This window comes from Lactuca sativa, chromosome 8, assembly GCF_002870075.4.
Source record: "Lactuca sativa cultivar Salinas chromosome 8, Lsat_Salinas_v11, whole genome shotgun sequence".
Lineage (NCBI taxonomy): Eukaryota > Viridiplantae > Streptophyta > Magnoliopsida > Asterales > Asteraceae > Lactuca > Lactuca sativa.
In genome coordinates, this window is record NC_056630.2 from 170006968 (window position 1) to 170023117 (window position 16150).

The window sequence follows — 16150 nt, forward strand, 5'->3', positions numbered from 1 at the left end:
GGTTCGGTCCCGAAAGCAATAGCTACCGAACGTCCAGGTTCGATCCTTCCAATGACCAAAAACAAAAGGGTCATATTGAACCGCAAGTCAGAAGAAATTCCCATTCTAATTCTTCTCATTCTCGATCCTCTTCTAAACCTAATTCTTTTCCCGCTCCAAATTCTAAATCATCAACGAACCTGAAAGGTAAATCGAAGATTTCCTCTGTCCAAGAAGACCGAAAGCAGTCTAAAGCCCAAACACCAAAACCTGAAACCAAACCTACTGTTGCTAGTCCTAACAAAATCAAAGTGTTTACCATTAAAAGAAAAGATGAAACAACATTAATAAAAAGAACATATCTTATTGATGTTTCTCTTACTATTCCTGTTCTTGTGAAAGGCTCACGTGGACCCAAGAAACTTTGGGTTCCTAAATCTACTTAATTTTTGCAGGTTATAAGTGACGAGCAGTTCGACGAAGAATGGTACATTGACAGTGGCTGCTCACCTCACATGACAGGGAGGAAGGAGGAGCTAAGGGAGTTTCCATCTCTTCAGAATGGTGGGAATGTCAAATTCGGCAACAATTCTTATGGAACAATAAAAGGTTATGGGATGATAACTAATGGAGACTTCATAATAAGAAAGGTGGCGTACGTTGAAGGGCTACATCATAATCTCAACAGTGTGTCTCAACTTGTAGGAGGTACCGGTCTCAAAGTTTCATTTGACGATGAAGGTTCAGAAATCATAGAGAAGAAATCAAAAAGGGTAATTCTCAAATCAGAACGCAAAGGCGAAATGTTTCCTCTCAATCTTAAACCAATCAAAGGAAATCCAGCTATATGCCTATTATCCAAAGCTCATTCTGACGAAAGCTGGTTGTGGCACCGAAGGCTCTTACATCTCAACTTCAAGGATATCAACACGCTTGTCACAGGAGGTCATGTTTGGGGTCTCCCATTGCTGAAGTTTGATCGAGAACATTTGTGTGCTGCGTGTGAAATGGGGAAGCAGAGTTGTCAAAGTCACCCATCCATTATAAACAAAAAAGTTGTTGAACCACTTGAGTTGCTTCACATTGACTTGTGTGGTCTATCATCTATCGAAAGCATTGGCGGTAGCAAGTATATTCTTGTTATTGTTGATGATTTGTCACGTTTTACATGGGTGTTCTTTCTGAAGCACAAATCTGAGGCTACTCCTAAGCTAAAGATGTTTCTTAAGCAGGTTGAAGTGCAACTGAGAAAAGTCGTTCACAACATCAGGAGCGATAATGGACCGGAGTTTAAGAACAAAGAATTTGAATACTTTTTGGCAGAAAAAGGAACCAGTCACAACTTCTCAGCTCCCTATACACCTCAACAGAACGAAATTGTCAAAAGACGAAACCGATCCCTGTGTGAGGCGGCCCGAACGATGCTAAGTTTCGCTTCTCTTCCTTTATATTTCTGGGCTGATGCTATTGCTGCAGCATGTTTCACGCAGAATAGGTCTTATCTCAACAAGCGCCTCTCTCTTACTCCTTATGAGATCATCAATAACAGGAAGCCGAACGTAAAATTCTTCCATGTGTTTGGCTCACGATGCTTCATCTTCAACTCCAAAGAACATCGTAACAAATTTGATGTTAAAGCTGATGAAGGAATTTTTCTGGGATATTCTCTTACTTCAAAAGCTTACCGGGTCTTAAATAAGCACTCTAGGAAGATCGAAGAAATATATTATGTGACTTTCGATGATAACTACGTTAAAAAGCTAAAGGCTACTGAAGAAGCAATTGGAGAGATTTTTACTCAAACTGGTCAAGTTACGGCTTCGATTGCTAATCTGTTCGATCAGTTTGTGGAACTATTCGATGAACCTGAGAAAGCAACTCTCTCGGAGGCCAAGGCAGCAGACAACAAAGTCGACCATCTGAAGCAAATTGTCGAAGATGCCGCCAAACGAATGCGTGAAGGAGAACAAGTTTCAAACGAACCTCCTAAGCATGGTGCTTCAGTTGAGGGGGGAATCCATCTTCATCAAAACAACCGAGCTTACAAGTTGAGGGGGAGAATTCTATTCCAGTTCCACCCGAAAGCTCAACTGCACCCAAAAGCCCTTCTGCTCCCGAAATCTCGACAACACCAGAAAGTCCTGTAGCACCAGAAAGTCCAGCTACACCTGAAAGCTCATCAGTCGAGGGGGAGAATGCCGATATGTTCTACGATGACGATAGTCAATCTGAATTGGAAGAAATGGTGAATGCTGAATTGGATCCATCCTATGATCCAAATTACCCTCCTCTTGTTAAATGGACCAGAGATCATCCTGTATCCCAGGTAGTCGGTAATGTCTCTGAAAAGGTGCTGACCCGATCTCAACTGAAGGCAAAGCAAACATCTCTATTCTCCAAAGTAGAGTTCTGCATGTATAATTCTTTCGTCTCAAAAGTTGAACCAAAGACAGTCAATACTGCTCTTGATCACTCTGACTGGGTTCAAGCTATGCAAGATGAACTCAACGAGTTCGAAAGAAACAAAGTATGGCGCCTCATTCCAACTCCTAAAGATGCCTCAGTTGTTGGTCTCAAATGGGTATTCATAAATAAAATGGACAAGGAGGGCAATGTGATTCGAAACAAAGCTCGTCTCGTGGTGAAAGGATACTGCCAGGAGGAAAGAATTGATTATGAGGAAACTTTTGCTCCGGTAGCGAGGCTGGAATCTGTTCGAATATTTCTGGCCTATGCTGCACACAAGAACTTCGAGGTCTACCAAATGGACGTGAAATGCGCCTTTCTGAATGGAGAACTTGAAGAAATAGTCTACGTGGAGCAACCTCCTGGATTTGTTAATGAAAAGTACCCCAATCACTGTTATATTCTGGACAAGGCGGTTTACGGTCTGAAACAAGCACCTAGGGCATGGTATGAAACGCTAACTAAGTTTTTAAACATGTCAAATTCAAACAAGGTTCGGTTGACCCAACCTTCTTTCGTAAGAAAGAAGGTAACCACCTTATGATTGTTCAAATCTATGTCGATGATATCATATTTGGCTCAACGAATCCTAGCTTAACAACTGAATTCAGAAAGCTGATGGAGAATAAATTTGAAATGAGCTCAATGGGTTCGATTAACTTTTTCCTTGGTTTAAATATTAGACAGGGACCCAAAGGCATCTTTATCAACCAGGAAGCTTACACCAAGACTCTTCTTGCTAAATTTGGTATGATGGGAGACTCAAAGGTTAAAGTTCCAATGGCATTCGGCACCAAGCTCACACCATCATTGGAAAAACCGGCAGTTGATATTACGTTATATCGCCAGATGATTGGTTCTTTAATGTACCTTACTGCTAGCAGGCCTGATATAATGTTTTATGTATGCTACTGTGCTAGATTTCAGGCGAATCCTCGTGAACCACATATGCTTACAGTGAAAAACATACTCCGGTATCTGAAACGAACCACCTCTCTCGGTTTATGGTATCCGTCAAACTCAGGCTTCTTCGTTCAAGCCTACTCAGATGCAAACCTTGGAGGTTGTGGTTTAGACAGGAAAAGCACCACTAGAGGCTACCAATTCCTAGACGGGAAGTTGGTTAGCTGGCAATCAAAGAAACAAACATGTGTATCTCTGTCTACAGCCGAAGCAGAGTACATCGCAGTTGCCTCCTGTACATCTCAAGTGATTTGGATCCAAAGCCAGCTCCGGGACTATGGACTCAATATGAAAAAGATCCCACTATATTGCGATTCAGAAAGTGCAATTAGGATATGTCATAACCCAGTGCAACATTCCAAGACCAAGCATATACCACTGAGGTATCACTTCATTAAAGATCATGTGAAAGATGGGAACGTCGAAATTCACTTTGTTCGAACCACTGATCAACTGGCTGACATCTTCACCAAAGCTCTTCCTGAAGCATCTTTCAACAAAATTCTACAAGGGCTAGGAATGATGGAATCGGAGTCAGTACCAAAGACTACTTCTCAAAATTAAACGTTGGAAGCGAAATAGACCGAACGTTCGGGTTCGGGTCTCATGTGTGCCGAACTGAACCGAACGCTCGGGTTCGGGTCTTATTCAGGTATACTGAAATGAACCGAACGCTCGGGTTCGGTCGTATTATCTGATCGTCGCTTATCATTCTAAGGTAGTTTCTTTGGGTGTTAACCTTTTGTATCATATTATTTATTCACTTCCCTTATTTTCAAAGTTCTTTTCTTTATCAAACTTATTTTTTTTAAACGAAATAGACCGAACGCTCGGGTTCGGTACCAAATTTTTTTAGCCGAAATAGACCGAACGCTCGGGTTCGGTTCCAATTTTTTTTATGTGTCTCATTTTTTTTTTATTTATTTATCTATTTTTTCTTTAAATCAAAAATTCCAAAAAAAAATTTTATTTTCGTTTCGTGAATTCAAAAACTCCAAAATATTTTGTATTATTTTTTTTTCTATTATTTTGTTTTGTTTTGTGTCTTATCTTTTTGTGTGTCTATTTGTGGGGAAATCATTTCACTAGTTAAGTGTCCCTAGAAGCATGCTGCTGTATGTGTCCAAAGCCTCACCTGATTCTGAATAATAGCCTTACTGACTTGGTACATACAAACCTTGTCTTCCCAATTAGGCTATCCTATTTATTCTAATCATGAGCTACCTGACTCTCTTATCACATAAGATAAGAGTTTTCTTCTTGGTCCTTATTTTAACAGGAAAGGTACTTCGGTTTCTTTACACCATCTACACTACTTTTCTCCATCTCATTCATTTCATAAATGTAACCCTTGAGACTCTCAGAAATTACCGCTGAGGTTTATGGTTACACAATTTCTGTGTTTATGATCTTAGCTTTGTGTCACTACGAACTAAGTGAAACCCACAATTCAATACCTACTATGCCTTGACGGTGAACAAACAACTTTGTTCTAGCAATCACTACCGAATTGACGGATTTATCAATGAGGATGGCAAGTCAAATCTCTAATTTTCTTTTGTGTAATTCCTATGAAATTGTTATATCCTATAACATTTCTTCCCTTGGAATCCGGTTTAATATTTTTTTGAGATTTTACATAAACTATTTTATCTTGCCACTTAAATTATTTCAAACCTACTTGTTCAACAGACTACATTGGTCTCACAAGTACTTCGTTCGATTTCTATCTTATATCAAGATTAGGAATTCTGAATTGAAGCGAAAGCCACCCAAATTAGCCTGATTAAAAGAAGCCTTTCAACACTTCTCAATAAGTGTCTGATCGTTATTCAACGGGAAACCACACAAACACTTTAAAGTCTCTCTTGACTTTGAAGGAAGAGATTCGTGCCCGGGATCCTTTGTTTCGTGTCTTTACTGACATCACAAAATTCCTCATATATGTTGCTTTATTTCTTTTTCTTTTACACACTAAGCACGGAAACCTTTTTGATTTTCCAAAATTCTGGTTTCATTAGTTACAAGGCATAATTTCAAATCGGATTTGCAGTTATAAGGGAGTTGTGGTTAATATTGATCCACGTGGTCAATTTTGCTTAAGGATGACGTTTAATCTAAAAGGATAAGATGCTGACTCAGGCGGGAGTCCAATCGATTAGATTTTCAAACGGCGCTTGACAGCCAGGCGTGCAAAGAGGAACCGTTTCGTTTAAAAACGGCGCCTGATGGGAAGGCGTGTAAATCGAGACTGACACTCTCTCTCATGCGTAATCATCGGTGCTACCAACTGTCACGCATCCATCACTTCCGAAAAACCCTTCGTATTTCCCTCGAAGATTTGGGACAAATTCTTCTCTCTCCTCTACCCACAGTATAAAAGGTAACGTAAACCATTGTTTACCTCTTTACTGCACCCATATTTTCAGAGAGCAAGAAAACCTTCAAGTATTCTACTGTTCATCATCTCTCCCATCTTCTTCACAACAATGGCGGATTCATCATCAGTTCATGCCACTTCCCACATCCTGCCGATTCGTCCCCAGCAGAGTTTGATCATCGATCTTACTCCTCAGGTCTATAACGCTTTCATGTTCCCGATAATCGAATCCTCAAGTACTCGCCGATTGCTCCTGCTCTCACCAAAGTTGAAGCTGTTCCTATGGAGTTCTTATCACATATTTTCGCCACTGTGCATTATGACAAGGCAGTCGACAGGATCTTCTTCGACGTGCTCAATCACAAGGCGTCAATTTCCAAGCAGAGGTTTTGCTCAATTTTAGGGTTTGAACCTGATTCAACTAGGGTTAACCCTGAATTGATTCCGGTGGGTCACATGTTCTCTATGTTCTACAACATGGGGTATACTGAGGTGCTGACAATAGTTACGAAGTTCAAGAAATCGTGCCTGCCTCCTCAGTGGAATGGGTTGTTTACAGTGCTGTTCAAGGGGCTATCTGAACGCAGTACTGGATCAGACGGAGCAAGTCGTCTGTTCATAACGATTCTGTACGGGATCTACAACGGTATCAACTTGGACTACGGGTCGGTCCTATGGCAACAACTCATTCAGAGTCTGTATTCTACTTCTCGGCATTCCGAGATTTCCTATGCTCGATTTTGGACTCTCATTACAAAATGGGTGATGGACAAGTACCAAGTCCCCATTGTTGCTGGTTCTCCAATGTCTTCGATTGGTACTTTCCATACCACGAAGATCATTGTCTCGGATGCCTCAAAATTTCAATTCATTGGCTCTATTCCTGAGACGTGTATGGAGATGTTCCTGCCGACAACCGGATCATTCGAACCTACAAGGAGTTTCGACGCTCTAGTCCGAGAGAGCTTACTCCTGAAATGCTCAAGTGTATCCATGAAGCTGACAAGCCTGCGCCAAGGGGAAAGAAAACTGACAAAGGCAAAGAGAAGCAAGTTGGTAAGGGAGTGAAAGGCCCTTCTCCTAAGAAGCGTAAAACTACACAGACTGTTCAGTCTCCTCCGCTTAAGAAGAGAAAAACTTAACCAAGGCGAAAGCTGATAATCGCTTCCTCCTCAAGCGAATCTGAGGAAGAGAATTCTACCTCTGACGGATCTCCTCGTGGTAACACTCCACCACGATCGCCTTCTCCCGAAGTTTACTTTTCCACTTCTCCAATCTCTTCTCCACTAACTACTATTCCCCCCCCATAACCTCCACCACTCAAATACCATCTAACTCCATCCCAGTACCTCCTCCCATCTTTACCGAAGCAACCACCACCACCGCAGAAGTAAGAACCAACGTATCTGATATGGGGGTTCCTACTGACACACCCAAACCCCCACCAACTATCGAACATACAACCCAACCTGAAACTACTACAACTACCGAGCCTCCACCCTCACCATCACCAACATCTCCTGCTCAGGCAGCAGAGGACGAAGAACCATTCCTCGGCGGGGAGGATATGACCTTTGATTTGGTCTATTATAGTCCGTTTCAAGTACAGGGTGACGACGATGATGATGCTCTCGTTACCAAGAGGCATCTCAAGGAGCTTCATGATAAAATTGATTCGCTCATTGCCTCCTCTTCTTCATCTCAGTCTACCATCTCTGAAGCTGCCATTCAGAAAATTGTTGATGCTTTTTCCAAAGCTCATCAAGTCTCTCTAGACTCCGCCACTGCAGCCATTGATGCCTCAACCAAAGCCTGTGAGGCAGCGACCGAAAAAGTCGATAAACTATTCACTGATGCTTCTTCTCTGTTACAATCTTTACAGGAATCTGCTGAGGCCACCAAAACGACGCTGGAACCCAGTGTCAACCAGCTGGCTACCTCCGTTGCATCAGAACTGAAGTCTTTTGCTTCTCTTCGTCAGACTCTCTCAGACGACAATTCAGCGTTTAAGGCGACGATTGATGAACGATTTTCTAAGCTCTATGAGGACCTTGCTGCTGAAAACTCACTAATGGACGCTCTTGCCAGAAAGACCACCGCTCTGAAGGTCAAGAGTCTTCAACTCTCCAATTCTCACAAGGAGATTGAGTCTCTTCGATCTGAAAGAGAGGTGATTTCATCGTGTGTTTCGGATGTCCACGCACCCCTTTAAAACATCCTGGAAGTACATGACCCGATCCTCAACTATTTTGTGAGGCGTACTCTTGCAGAAAAACTTGCTCCTGCCCTCTCTCTCCTGAGCAAGATTGAAGGGGGAGAAAAAGAAAATGTGTCTCAACCGCCTCCCACTTCAACAGCAACTCACACAACCGAACCTCCTCCTACAGGCCAAGCCTCAGGTTTGGGTGTTAAAGACAAGGGCAAGAAAATTTCTGAGGAGAGCGATGATGAAGATAAGGAGACCATTGCCGACCTTCTGAAGAAGCATGGTCGAGATAAAGATGCTGACATCAGCGCTCGTGTAGCTATAGAGGCTGAAGAAGCCGAAAGAAGACAGAAAGAAGCTCACGACCTTCTCGAGAGCAGGAAAACTCTTTTTCCTCCTTGGACTCTTGAGAAGTTGCTGAAAGAAGCTATAGAAACTCCAAGCATCTTGTGGCTAGAACCGGTGATCTCTCTTGATCGTGATAATACTGTCGATTCTCAGTTCGACATGCCACTGACCCGAAAGGCGTTTGTCTTCCATGCCTTTGACAACCTTGCTGAGTTCCCTCATCCTCGTCCAAAGGTTGACAGGGACTTAGTCGAATTCTATCTGAGGGCCGCTCAACCACAGTACCAAACATGGAGCGCTCAGAAAATTGTCAATGTTCGGGTTCTAAAGCTGTACAAAGAAGGAAACTTCACCAACGTTCGGTTTAAGGTGCTGAGACGATCTGCCAAGACTGAACATGCCATCTCGCTTGCTGATCTTCCCAACTTGAATCCACACGACTGGATCATCTTGCACAACATCCTTCTTACTAATGAAGCAGAATATGGTCCGATCATCGACCATTTCAAGAGGATGCTTGTTTGTTACATTATGGAAGTCGCCAAGATGGATCAGGAGATAGCGAATGTATTCAAGAAAAAGCCTACCATATCTCCTGTTGGCTCAGCAAGTGACCTAAATATGATGCAGATGGGAAAGATAGACCCGAAGAGAAACTCCGTTATGTTTACCAGAAATGAAGGCCAAAAATGTTTGTTCGCTTTGGCAGACAACATCTCTATACCACTGCATGTATGGAGCATGTCTTAGGGATCATCCATCGGTGGAAGCAGAATTCGGCAGATGACAAGAAGTACTTTGATGATATGATTCAATGGTACATTCACTTCAGATAGACTATTCTCGCACTTATCTCTCGTCTGTTTGATACAACCAAGAAGGTTCCAGCAGCTGGTCCAAGCAAGAAGAAATGATAGTCTCGCTCCAAATAGACGCAAAGGGGGAGATTGTTAGGTCCAGTTTAGTGTTGCGTCCTTTGGGCTCGTTAGCTAGTCCAAGTTTTGTCTCCGGTATGGGCCTGTCCATCCGTGAGTTTTGTTTAGGGTTTATTATATATAGATGCTTGCATGCATTCTTAACGAAAATTGAGATAGATTTGATAGAGTACAAGTTCCTATCTTTTGTAACCTTAGAATCCTCTACAGCGGAAGTTCTTTATTGAACTCTGCTAAGGATTGAGTTAATCAAATCATTCTACACATTCAGATCCATACTAGTGTTTATTTCGTTACTGTTTCTGTTTTATTATTTTACCTGTTACAAAGATCTAATCGATCAAAGAGTTTTCGAACTCATCAGTAACCATTGTCTGACCTGCTGAATCTACTCAGTCGTCTTGAGCATTATCTCAGTGCCACCCATCACTCTCTGCCCTACCTCTCCCCAACAGATGGGAGTTCGACACCTCCTCCAATATAAGAGCTCAAAGAGAGGCATACCAATACTGGAATGATGGTTGTTGTTATAATAAAACTCAGTCAAGGGCAAATAGGTGTCCCAACTTCTTCTAAAGTCCAAAAAACATGCTCACAGCATGTCCTCAACCGTATGAATCGTCCACCCACTCTGCCCGTATTCAACTGCAATTGGGTACCCAACTCTTTATGAAACCTCTTCCAGAACCTAAGTAAAATGCACATCCCGATCTCACACTATCGATGTCGGCAATCCATGCCATGCCACCACCTTTCTCATATAAATATCATCCGATATCTCTGCAGAAGAGCTCTCGCTAATAGCAAAGAAGTGAGCACACTTTGTCAACTGATCCACAATCACCCATATCGTGTCGACACCTCATGCGGTTTTCAGTAATTTGGTGATAAAATCCATGGAAATTCGTTCCCACTTCCACTGGGGAATATCTAGAGGCTATAATGGGCCATGTGGACGTCGGTACCTTAACCTGGTGACAGGTCAAGCGCCTCTCAACTACCCATGCCACATCCCTCTTCATATAGCGCCACCAATAATATCTCTTTAGATCCAAATACATCTTATTGGCTCCAGCATGGATCAAGAATGTCGATCTATGTGCCTCCTCCACCAGTATTCGTCGAGCTCCACTTGTATAGGGCACCCAAATCCACCGACGGAAAGTCATAAGCCCCCGACTATCCGCCTCAAACTTGGAAACCTGTCCGATCACTCACTCCCTCTTGAGGTTCTCTGGCCTCACTGGAGTCATCACCGTCATCCTCATACACACGTCTCGAATAGGAGCACTCTCTGCTCTATGGCTCAAGGCATCGGTTACCACATTAGCCTTGCTTGGGTGATATAAGATCTCACAGTCGTAGTCTTTCACTACATCTAACCACCTCCTCTGTCTCATATTCAAGTTGGGCTAATCCATGAGGTACTTCAGGCTCTTATGGTCTGTGTATATGGTGCACCGGACTCCATACAGATAGTTGCGACAGAACTTGAGGGCGAACACCACCGCCCCCAGCTCCAAATCATGGGTGGGATACCTCGTCTCATGAGACTTCAACTGCCTCGATGCATATGCTATCACATGCCCCCTCTGCATCAACACCACACCCATCCCTGATATAGATGCATCATAGAAGACTACAAAGTCCTCCACTCCCTCGGAAAGGGCTAGCAATGGAGCTTCGCACAATCTCTGTCAAAGAGTCTCGAATGAGGCCTACTACTGGGGCTCCTAGGCAAAACTAACACCCTTCGGGGTCAATCTGGTAAGCGGAATAACAATCTTGGAGAAATCTCTAATAAATCTCCGATAGTAGCTAGATAAACCTAGAAAACTCTTGATCTCGGACGGAGATCTCGACACCTCCCACCGTATAATTGCCTCAATCTTGCCGGGTTGACCAACATCCCATTTCGATTAACCAGATCTCCTAGAAAATGGACCTCTTGTAACCAGAAATCACACTTGGAGAATCTGGCATAAAGCCTCTCCGCCCTCAATACTCCAAGAATCTCTCGAAGATGCTCCTTGTGCTGCTCTCTAGACCTCAAGTACACCAGAATATCATTGATGAACACGATCATCGACCGATCCAACATGGGCCTGCACACCCAGTTCATGAGATCCATGAACATTGTCGGTGCGTTGGCGAGTCCGAAAGGCATCACCACAAACTCGTAGTGCCCATAGCGAGTTCTGAAGTCCGTCTACTAGATATCTCCCTCGCAAACTCTCATATGGTGATATCCAAATCTCAAATCAATCTTGGAAAACCAAGATGCCCCCTGCAACTGATCGAATAAATCGTCGATCCTCGGTAGTGGATAACAGTTCTTGACCGTCAGCTTGTTTAACTCCCGGTAATCGATGCACATCCAGTATGCACCATCCTTTTTCTTAACAAAAAGGATAGGTGCTCTCCATGGCGAGCTACTCGGTCTGATGAAACTCTTCCCCTGCAGCTACTGGAGTTGTGAGGATAACTCCTGCATCTCAGGTGGCACAAGGCGATAAGGTTCCTTGGCAATAGGTGTCGCGCCCGGAACCATATCAATCCAGAACTCCACCTGATTCTCGGGAGGCACACCTGGAAACTCCTCGGGAAAATCATCCAGAAACTCGCACACTATCGGAACCTCGGAGATAAAACTCGGCCTCTCTGTAGCTACCCGCGTATCCATCACATATGCCAAAAAGCCCATACAACCCAACTGTAGACTCTGTCTTGCCTTGGCAGCCCAGCAGAAAGCTATTCCAGATCTGGTACCCTCGCCATACACTGTAAGCATTCCCTCACTAGGGTCTCATATGGTCACCATCTGATGCTCACAGTCGATCATAGCTCTGAACCGACTCAACAAATCCTTGCCCACTATGAAACAGACATCACCCATCGCGATCGGTACCAGGTGTAATGGGAGCTCAACACCAAAAATCTCTAGTATAATCCCCAGAATACATCAGTATTGAAAACCGCATGCTCTTCGGCTATAGAAACCCTCAGAGGTAGACTCAATGCCTCACATCGAATACTGATGTGATGACTAAAAGCTAAAGACACGAAGGATTGACTCACACCCGAGTCAAACAACACCAAGGTTGGTACAAAACTCACAAGAAATGTACCTATATACATCACAAAATAAGCAGAACACATCTCAAACTAATATAAATAAGGAAATACATACCAGCCATGACATTAGGTGCTACGTGGACCTCCTCCGCTGCCAGCTGAAAAGCTCTCCCATGATCCCTCGGAGCCTCGGCTTTCACCGGACGACTATTAGTAGCACATAAAGCAACATGAGTGGAAGCCTGGGCTGATACCTGAATGAGATGAGGGCAATCGGCCTTCCAATGGTCGGTCTGCTTGCAGTGAAAACAACGTGCAAACCCCTTGGGGCAATCCTTCGCCATGTGCCCCTCTTTGCCAGATTTGTAGCAAATCCCTGTCGCACATGATCCCTCGTGACTTTTGCCGCACTTGCCGCAAGTGCGGCCCTTCTAGCCCCCAACTCTCGCATTAGCGGGATTTGCCCGCTTCGTTGCCGACTTTGACTGTATTGGTCTCTAGTCCCTCTCCTGGGACTCTCGCTCCTCTTGGACTATAACTCTAGCTCAATCTCCCTCTGTCGGGAATTGGTCTGCAACTCGACCAATGTCCAGTAAGACGAGTTCGCCACGAACTCCCGTATATCCCTCCTCAGTATGCTCAGATAACGACTCATACGTGCCTGCTAAGTAGACACGTGCTCCGGGCAAAACAAGACCCTCTCATGGAACATCCTCGATATCTCAGTCACAGTACATGTCTTCTGCTAGAGAGACAGAAACTCCTGGGCTAACCGTTCCCTCTTCACCGGGGGAACATACTCGTCTCGGAAAAATTGTGTGAACCTGTCCCACGTCATTGTAGCATGGTCTGCAGGAGTAAAACTGGCTGTCACAAACTTCCACCAGTCATTCACTCCCAAGCGAAGCTAGTTCAACGCAAACCGAACTCTCAAGTGCTCAGGGCATGAACATGTGTAAAAACACCCCTCGATGTCGGAGATCCATCTCATAGCAACAATCAGATCCTGTGTCCAATCAAACTCAGATGGCTTCGTGTTGCTGAACTCCCGAAACAACATCGACTCACCTCCCTGTGGCCTAGCAGTGGCTACGACTGCAGTGGCTGTACAGCTACAGCCTCAGTAACAGCAGCATAACGCTCATCAAATGTCTCAAATAGTGTGGTCTTAATAGACCCAAACATCTCCGGTATCGCCTCTCGGATAGCTGCGACCGCCTCCTCATGAATGATCCTACAGATCTCCTCGTCACTAGAACTACCACCCTCGGGGTTATGGCGCATACCCACCATGATGTCTCTGAAACACAACACAAAAATCATCAGAGAGTTGTTCGAGCATTGATATGGGCATATTTCGTTATAAAATTCATGCATTATCTTAATACTTTATGTTGTTTTTGTCGCATTTAATGAACAAAAGGTGCTTAGTTAGTTTAGAATTTCAATTTTCAACAAAAATGACATGCTCGGATGGAAAAGGAAGCGGAACTAGCGGTTTGAGGCTTGGATCTTGGATTTTGAAGAAAGAAGGATGTTGCTGGACAGCTTGACCCCTCGTCAGTGTTATGGCCATATCTCATGGACTGTAACTCTGATTGACTAGATTCAAAATGTTCTGAAAACTAGACACAATTTTGGACGACTTTCATGTTTTGGGAAAGTGCTGATTCCAAACGGACTCAACGAGTAGGCCTTAAACTCTACGAGTCACGTCGAACTTTCGTGATTCTGTACGCGCTGACTTGCCGTGCATGGGTTTTAAGTGATGGACTTTCCGAGTAGGTCACTGGACTCGACGAGTCACCTCTGTTTGTGAAAATCTATATAAAGGGACTTTCAGATTGATACCCTGGCTTGGAGAGAAACCCTTGGGGGTAAAGCTGCGATTAGAAGACCTGCTAAGGTGCTGGAAGCCAGAGAATCAACCCTAGATCCAATTTTGAGAAGAATCAAGGCAAATTCAAGTCCATTCTTACTTATTCTTTAAGTTGAACTATGTTTGAGTTGTTTGATTTTGTTTTTGATCTTAGTTTTACTGTAATCATGAGCTAAAACTATTATCTTCTGTTTAGGATAGACGACTTTATGATTATGGTATGATTTTATGGTTAGGATTAATTTTATTTGGTAATATTGTTTTGTTAAGCTTGTTAAAGAACGTTAACAATAACTATTTTCTGATAATAAATTAGTAATTAAGTTGTGTGAACATCTCTTAATTGCTTATCTCATATGATTTATGTGAACACATTGCTATACGCCTAGGAATAGTGAATATGCAACCAGGATTAACTAGAGAATCGGTAAATTAATGTCTGAGCTTGTGTGATACACCATCAACAAGAACTTAATTGAATCACCAATTTAATTAGCTAATTACAAGTCTTATTTAACCTAAATAATTAAACTAGGGAATTTATTAGTTTAATCACTTGATCACTGCTTGAATTAATTTGTTTTCTAAGGATTAGTAATAGCGAACATGAACCTAATGACACTAATCGGTAGCCAATGCCAATTAATCCATTGCACTTGTCATAAAATCAACCATATGAATAAATGATTCGAACTTAAACAGAAGTCTCCTTCATTATTGAATTTAGTTGATTTTTATTTTCTTAGATCTTAGTTTCTTAGTTTATGTTTTAGTTAATTGTTTAAGTTTCTAGTCTTACAAAACTAGAGGAAACCCCCTTTCTATTACTTGTCTTATTTAGATAATATTAGCATTTATTTTAATTCTTTACAGTTCCTTGTGTTCGATACCCTACTTACTTGAACTAAACTACTAATCGATAGGTACACTGCCTTTCGTGTGTTTGTCTTTGTGTTTAAGTTAGTAGGATTAAAACTAGTTGGTTTTACATACATCAAGCATGCTCACACTCGATTTCCTGCCCATAAATGCTCCTTAGTACCCCAAGGACTCTTACTTGGGTTGCAAACAAATCCCTTATTTTTTGTAGTACGAGCCCAATACTACTTTCCACACCAACCTGTACGTACCCCAAGTCCTCCTCCTAGGATTGCAATTCACAAGTATTCTATCTCTCATGAATATTAGACTACTCTCTCAGTAGACTCCTCACATACTCATCTAGATATCTCTCCTAGATTATCCCTCGACTCAGAGCTCTTTCTAAGTGATTCCTGCTAGAAACTTCTACTTAGCACATACTCAAGGCAACAACAGATAGCAACAACTCCTAGGCTAAGGCAACACAAATCAGGCAACTCCAGCACTAAAATATGAAATACCTAGCCTCTAGCATGCATCCCTAACATCTAATAAATATCTCATAACACAAATAAGTAAGGGTATTTTGGGAAATCACCGTTCGGGCTCTGGCTGATTGTACGCACTGCTCCAACTCGTTTTTCTCTTAAAACTGTTACTCGTTTTTAGAAAAATCATTTCTTCTGAATGTTTTTCTCAAATCCTCAGTTTGAGTCCAGACACACCTGAAGGTATATCCGAATCCCTCAAACAAAGGCTCTGATACCAACCTGTAATTCTCAAACAATTTTTTTTGTTTTTAAAATCACATAATTCTCATAAAACACAGTTCACAAATCTCTAAATGACAATTTATCAAAAACACATGTTCATAAATTGTTAAACACAATCCAGGATCCTCAAAGTGTAAATTCCACCTAGTATGTACAATCAAGGCGATGCCTTCCCATGATCCTGAAACACATAACACGTAACACGGTAAACATGAAGCTTAGTGAGTTCCCCAAAATACCACACATAACTCATTAGCCTCTCATGGCTATATCTCAAATAAGACC